Consider the following 7906-nt stretch of genomic DNA (forward strand, 5'->3'; position numbering starts at 1 on the left):
CTTCATGCTCCTCTTCTTTTTCAGACCGTTTCATACTACTCATATTTTTGACACCTTTTGAAGCTCTTCATATATTTCACAACTTTTCAGTCTCTTCATGTTTATCAACACCACTTCAAGCTCCTCCTGTTTTTCAGACCATTTCATGTTCATCTCATTTTTGACACCTGTTGAAGCTCTTCATATTTCTCACACCTTTTGAAGCTCTTCATTTATTACACTCCTTTACAGGCTCTTCACGTTTTTCAACACCGCTTCACCTCCTCCTATTTTTTAGACCGTTTCATGCTCCTCATATATTACACACCTTTTGAAGCTCTTCATATTTTTCACACCTTGTCAGGCTCTTCATGTTTTTGAACACCGCTTCTTGCTCCTCCTATATTTCAGACCGTTTCATGCTCCTCATATTTTAGACACCTTTTGAAGCTCTTCATATATTTCACATCTTTTCAGACTCTTCAAGTTTTTGAACACCGCTTCATGCTCCTACTTTTTTTCAGACCGTTTCATGCTCCTCATGTATTTCACACCTTTTGAAGCTCTTCAAATTTTTCACAACTTTTCAGGCTCTTCATGTTTTTGAACACCGCTTCATGCTCCTCCTATTTTTCAGACCTTTTCATGCTCCTCATATTTTTGACTCCTTTTGAAGCTCTTCATATTTTTCACACCTTTTCAGGCTCTTCGTCTTTTTCAACACCACTTCATGCTTCTGCTATTTTTCAGAACGTTTCAGGCTCCTCATATTTTTGACAGCTTTTGAATCTCTTCCTATTTTTCACACGTTTTCATGCTCTTTATATTTTTCAACACCGTGTCATGCTCCTCCTATTTTTCTGACGGTTTCATGCTCCTCATAATTTTCACACCTTTAAATCTCTTCATATTTTTCTCACATTTTAAGGCTCTTCATGTTTTTGAACACCACTACATGCTCCTCCTACTTTTCAGACCGTTTCATGCTCCTCATATTTTTGACACCTTTTGAAGCTCTTCATATTTTTCACACCTTTTCAGGCTCTTCATATTTTTAACGACCACTTCTTGCTCCTCCTATTTTTCAGACCGTTTCCTGCGCATCTCATTTTTGACACCTTTGAAAGCTCTTCATATTTTTCACACGTTTTCAGGCTCTTCATGTTTTTCAACGCCGCTTCATGCTCCTACTATTTTTCAGACCGTTTTATGCTCCTCGTATTTTTCACACCTTTTAAAGCTCTTCATTTTTTTCACACCTTTTCAAGCTCTCATGTTTTTGAACACAGCTTCATGCTCCTCCTATTTTACAGACCGTTTCTTGCTCCTAACGTATTTCACACCTTTTGAAGCTCTTCATATTTTTCAACCTTTTTAGGCTCTTCATGTTTTTGAACACGGTTTCATGCTCCTCCTATTTTTCAAACTGTGTCATGCTCATCTCATTTTTAACAACTTTTGAAGCTCTTCATATTTTTCAACCTTTTCAGGCTCTTCACGTTTTTGAACACCGTGTCTCTCTCATCTGATATTTTTGACACCTTTTGAAGCTCTTCATATATTTCACAACTTTTCAGGCTCTTCATGTTTTTCAACACTGCTTCATTCTCCTCCTACTTTTCAGACCATTTCATGCTCCTCATACTTTTGACAGGTTTTGAAGCTCTTCATATTTTTCACACCTTTTCAAGCTCTTCATGTTTTGAATACCGTTTCATGCTCCTCCTTTTTTTCAGAACGTTTCATGCTCCTCATATTTTTGACACCTGTTGAAGCTCTTCATATTTTTCACACCTTTTGAAGCTCTTCATATTTTTCACAGCTTTTCAGGCAGTTCATGTTTTTCAACACCGCTTCATGCTCCTCCTATTTTTCAGAACGTTTCATTCTCCTCATGTATTTCACACCTTTTGAGCTCTTCATATTTTTCACACCTTTTCAGGCTCTTCATGTTTTTGAACACCGTTTCATTCTCCTCCTATTTTTCAGTCCAGTTCATGCTCCTCATATTTTTGACACCATTTTGAAGCTCTTCATATTTTTCACACCTTTTCAGGCTCTTCATATTTTTCAAAAAAGCTTCATGCTCCTCCTATTTTTCATACATTTTTATGCTCCTCATATTTTTGACAACTTTTGAAGCTCTTCATGTACTGCACACCTTTTCAGGCTCTTCATGTTTTTCAACACTGCTTCATGCTCCTCCTATTTTTCAGACCGTTTAATCCTCCTCATCTTTTTGACAACTTTTGAAGCTCTTCATATTTTTCACACCTTTTCATTCTCTTCAGATTTTTGAACACCGTTTCATGCTCCTCGTATTTTTCAGACCGTTTCATGCTCCTCATGTATTTCACACCTTTTGAAGCTCTTCATATTTTTCACACCTTTTTAGGCTCTCCATGTTTCTCAACACTGCTTCATGCTCCTGCTATTTTTCAGACCGTTTCACGCTCCTCATGTATTTCACACCTTTTGAAGCTCTTCATATTTTTCACACCTTTTCAGGCTCTCCATGTTTCTCAACACCGCTTCTTGCTCCTCCTATTTTACAGACTGCTTCATGCTCCTCATATTTTTCACACGTTTTGAAACTCTTCATATTTTTCACACCTTTTCAGGCTCTTCATGTTTTTCAACACCACTTCATGCTCCTCCTATTTTTCAGACCGTTTCATGCTCCTCATGTATTTCACACCTTTGAAGCTCTTCATATTTTTCACACCTTTTCAAGCTCTTCATGATTTTGAACACGGTTTCATGCTCTTCCTGTTTTTCAGAGAGTTTCATGCTCCTCATATTTTTGACACCTTTTGAAACACTTCATATTTTTCACACCTTTTCAGGCTTTTCATGTTTTTCAACACCGCTTCATGATCCTCCTATTTTTCAGAGCGTTTCATGCTCCTCATATTTTTGACAACTTTTGAATCTCTTCATATATTTCACACCTTTTCAGGCTCTTCATGTTTTGGAACACCGCTTCATGCTCCTCCTATTTTTCAGACCGTTTCATGCTCCTCATCTATTTCACAGCTTTTGAAGCTCTTCATATATTTAAACCTTTTGAAGCTCTTCATATTTTTCACACCTTTTCAGGCTCTTCATGTTTTTGAACACTGTTTCATGCTCCTCCTATTTTTCAGACCGTTTCATGCTCCTCATATTTTTGACAACTTTTGAAGCTCTTCATATATTTCACATCTTTTCTGGCTCTTCATGTTTTTCAACACCACTTCATGCTCCTCCTATTTTTCAGACCGTTTCATGCTCCTCATATTTTTCACCCTTTTGAAGCTCTTCATAATTTTCACACCTTTTGAAGCTCTTCATATTTTTCACACCTTTTCAGGCTTTCATGTTTTTCAACACCGCTTCATGCTCCTCCTATTTTTCCTGACCTTTTCATACTCCTCATATTTTTGACAACTTTTGAAGCTCTTCATATTTTTCACACCTTTTCAGGCTCTTCATGCTTTTCAACACCGCTTCATGCGTCTCCTATATTTCAGACCGTTTCATGCTCCTCATATTTTTGACACCTTTTGAAGCTCTTCATATTTTTCACACCTTTTCATGCTCTTCATGTTTTTCAACACCGTTTCAGGCTCCTCCTATTTTTGACATCTTTTGAATCTCTTCGTATTTTTCACATCTTTTCAGGCTCTTCACGTTTTTGAACACCGTTTCTCTCTCCTGATATTTTTGACACCTTTTGAAGCTCTTCATATATTTCACAACTTTTCAGGCTCTTCATGTTTTTCAACACTGCTTCATGCTCCTCCTACTTTTCAGACCATTTCATGCTCCTCATACTTTTGACAGGTTTTGAAGCTCTTCATATTTTTCACACCTTTTCAAGCTCTTCATGTTTTGAATACTGTTTCATGCTCCTCCTTTTTTTCAGAACGTTTCATGCTCCTCATATTTTTGACACCTGTTGAAGCTCTTCATATTTTTCACACCTTTTGAAGCTCTTCATATTTTTCACAGCTTTTCAGGCATTTCATGTTTTTCAACACCGCTTCATGCTCCTCCTATTTTTCAGACCGTTTCATTCTCCTCATGTATTTCACACCTTTTGAGCTCTTCATATTTTTCACACCTTTTCAGGCTCTTCATGTTTTTGAACACCGTTTCATTCTCCTCCTATTTTTCAGTCCAGTTCATGCTCCTCATATTTTTGACACCATTTTGAAGCTCTTCATATTTTTCACACCTTTTCAGGCTCTTCATATTTTTCAAAAAAGCTTCATGCTCCTCCTATTTTTCATACATTTTTATGCTCCTCATATTTTTGACAACTTTTGAAGCTCTTCATGTACTGCACACCTTTTCAGGCTCTTCATGTTTTTCAACACTGCTTCATGCTCCTCCTATTTTTCAGACCGTTTAATCCTCCTCATCTTTTTGACAACTTTTGAAGCTCTTCATATTTTTCACACCTTTTCATTCTCTTCAGATTTTTGAACACCGTTTCATGCTCCTCGTATTTTTCAGACCGTTTCATGCTCCTCATGTATTTCACACCTTTTGAAGCTCTTCATATTTTTCACACCTTTTTAGGCTCTCCATGTTTCTCAACACTGCTTCATGCTCCTGCTATTTTTCAGACCGTTTCACGCTCCTCATGTATTTCACACCTTTTGAAGCTCTTCATATTTTTCACACCTTTTCAGGCTCTCCATGTTTCTCAACACCGCTTCTTGCTCCTCCTATTTTACAGACTGCTTCATGCTCCTCATATTTTTCACACGTTTTGAAGCTCTTCATATTTTTCACACCTTTTCAGGCTCTTCTTGTTTTTCAACACCACTTCATGCTCCTCCTATTTTTCAGACCGTTTCATGCTCCTCATGTATTTCACACCTTTGAAGCTCTTCATATTTTTCACACCTTTTCAAGCTCTTCATGATTTTGAACACGGTTTCATGCTCTTCCTGTTTTTCAGAGAGTTTCATGCTCCTCATAATTTTGACACCTTTTGAAGCTCTTCATATTTTTGATACCTTACAAGCTCTTCATGTTTTTCAACACCGCTTCATGCTCCTCCTATTTTTCAGACCGTTTCATGCTCATAATATTTTTAACACCATTCGAAGCTCTGCATATTTTTGACACCTTTTGATGCTCTTCATGTTTTTCAACACCACTTCATGCTCCTCATATTTTTCAGACCGTTTCTTGCTCCTCATATTTTTGACACCTTTTGAAGCTCTTCATATATTTCACACCTTTTCAGGCTCTTCATGTTTTTCAACACCGCTTCCTGCTCATCCTATATTTCAGACCGTTTCTTGCTCCTCATATTTTTGACACCTTTTGAAGCTCTTTATTTATTTCACTCCTTTACACTCTCTTCATGTTTTTCAACACCGCTTCATGCTCATCCTATATTTCAGACCGTTTCATGCTCCTCATATTTTTGACACCTTTTCATGCTCTTCATGTTTTTCAACACCGTGTCATGCTCCTCCTATTTTCAGACCGTTTCATGCTCCTCCTATTTTTCAGTCCGTTTCATGCTCCTCATATTTTGACACCTTTTGAAGCTCTTCATATTTTTTACACATTTTCAGGCTCTTCGTGTTTTTCAACACCGCTTCATGCTCCTCCTATTTTTCAGACCGTTTCATTCTCTTCATATTTTTGACACCTTTTGAAGCTCTTCATATATTTCACACGTTTTCATGCTCTTCATGTTTATGAACACCGCTTCATGCTCCTCCTATAATTCAGACGGTTTCATGCTCCTCATGTATTTCACTCCTTTTGAAGCTCTTCACATTTTACACACCTTTTCAGACTCTTCATGTTTTTCAACAACGCTTCATGCTCCTCCTATTTTTCAGACCGTTTCATGCTCCTCATGTATTTGACACATTTTGAAGCTCTTCATATTTTTCACACCTTTTCAGGCTTCTCATCTTTTTGAACACCGTTTCATGCTCCTACTATTTTTCAGACCGTTTCATTCTCCTTATATTTTTGTAACCTTTTGAAGCTCTTCATATTTTTCACATCTTTTCAGGCTCTTCATATTTTTCACACCGCTTCATGCTCCTCCTATTTTTCAGACCGTTTCATGCTCCTCATATTTTTGACACTTTTTGAAGCTCTTCATATTTTTCACACATTTTCAGGCTCTTCATGTTTTTGAACACCGATTCATGCTCCTCATATTTTTCAGACTGTTTCATGTTCCTTATGTTTTTGACACCTTTTGAAGCTCTTCATATTTTTTACACCCTTCCTGGCTCTTCATGTTTTTCAACACAGCTTCATGATCTACCTATTTTTCAGACCGTTTCATGCTCCTCATATTTTTCACACATTTTGAAGCTCTTCATATTTTTCACACCTTTTCAGGCTGTTCATGTTTTTCAACACCGCTTCATGCTCCTATTTTTCAGACCGTTTCATGCTCCTCATGTATTTCACACCTTTTGAAGCTCTTCATATTTTTCAAACCTTTTCAGGCTCTTCATGTTTTTGAACACCAATTCATGCTCCTCATATTTTTCAGACTGTTTCATGCTCCTCATATTTTTGACACCTTTTGAAGCTCTTCATATTTTTCACACCTTTTCAGGCTTTTCATGTTTTTCAACACCGCTTCATGCTCCTCCTGTTTTTCAGACCGATTCATGCTCCTCAAGTATTTCACACCTTGAGGCTCTTCATATTTTTCACAGCTTTTCAGGCTCTTCATGTTTTTGAACACCGTTTCATGCTCCTCCTATTTTTCAGTCCCTTTCATACTCCTCATAATTTTGACACCTTTTGAAGGTCTTCATATTTTTCGCAACTTTTCAGGCTCTTCATGTTTTTCAACACAGCTTCATGCTCCTTCTATTTTTCAGACCGTTTCATGCCCCTATGTATTTCACACCTTTTGAAGCTCTTCATATTTTTCACACCTTTTCAGGCCCGTCGTGTTTTTCAAAACCGTTTCATGCTCCTCCTATTTTTCAGACCGTTTCATGCTCCTCATATTTTTGACCTCTTTTGAAGCTCCTAATATTTTTCACAAATTTTGAAGGTCTTCATATATTTTACACTTTTTCAGGCTCTTCATGTTTTTCAACACCACTTCCTGTTCCTCCTATTTTACAGACCGTTTCATGCTCATCTCATATTTGACACCTTTTGAAGCTCTTCATATTTTTCACACCTTTTCAGGCTCTTCATATTTTTCAACACCGCTTCATGCTCCTCCTATTTTTCAGACCGTTTCATGCTCCTCATATTTTTGACACCTTTTGAAGCTCTTCATATAATTCACACTTTTTCAAGCTCTTCATGTTTTTCAACAGCACTTCATGCTTCTCCTATTTCTCAGACCGTTTCATGCTCATCTCCTTTTTGACAGCTTGGGAAGTTTTTCAAATTTTTCACATCTTTTGAAACTATTCATATTTTTCACACCTTTTCAGGCTCTTCATGTTTTTCAACACCACTTCATGCTCCTCCTATTTTTCAGACCGTTTCATTTTCCTCTCATTTCTGAAATCGTTTGAAGCTCTTCATATATTTCACACATTTCAGGCTCTTAATGTTTTTCAACACCACTTCATGCTCCTCCTATTTTTCAGACCGTTTCATGCTCATCTCATTTTTGACACCTTCTGAAGCGCTTCATAGTTTTCACAAATTTTCAGGCTCTTCATATTTTTGAACACCGCTTCATGCTCCTCCTATTTTTCAGACCGTTTCATGCTCCTCATGTATTTCACACATTTTGCGGCTCTTCATATTTTACACACCTTTTCAGGTTCTTCATGATTTTCAACACCACTTCATGCTCCTCCTATTTTTCAGACCGTTTCATGTTCCGTATATTTTTGACACATTTTGAAGCTCTTCATATTTTTTACACCCTTCCTGGCTCTTCATGTTTTTCAACACGGCTTCATGCTCTTCCTAT

The sequence above is a fragment of the Dama dama genome, unplaced genomic scaffold (genome assembly GCF_033118175.1).
Source record: "Dama dama isolate Ldn47 unplaced genomic scaffold, ASM3311817v1 ptg000088l, whole genome shotgun sequence".
Taxonomy (NCBI): domain Eukaryota; kingdom Metazoa; phylum Chordata; class Mammalia; order Artiodactyla; family Cervidae; genus Dama; species Dama dama.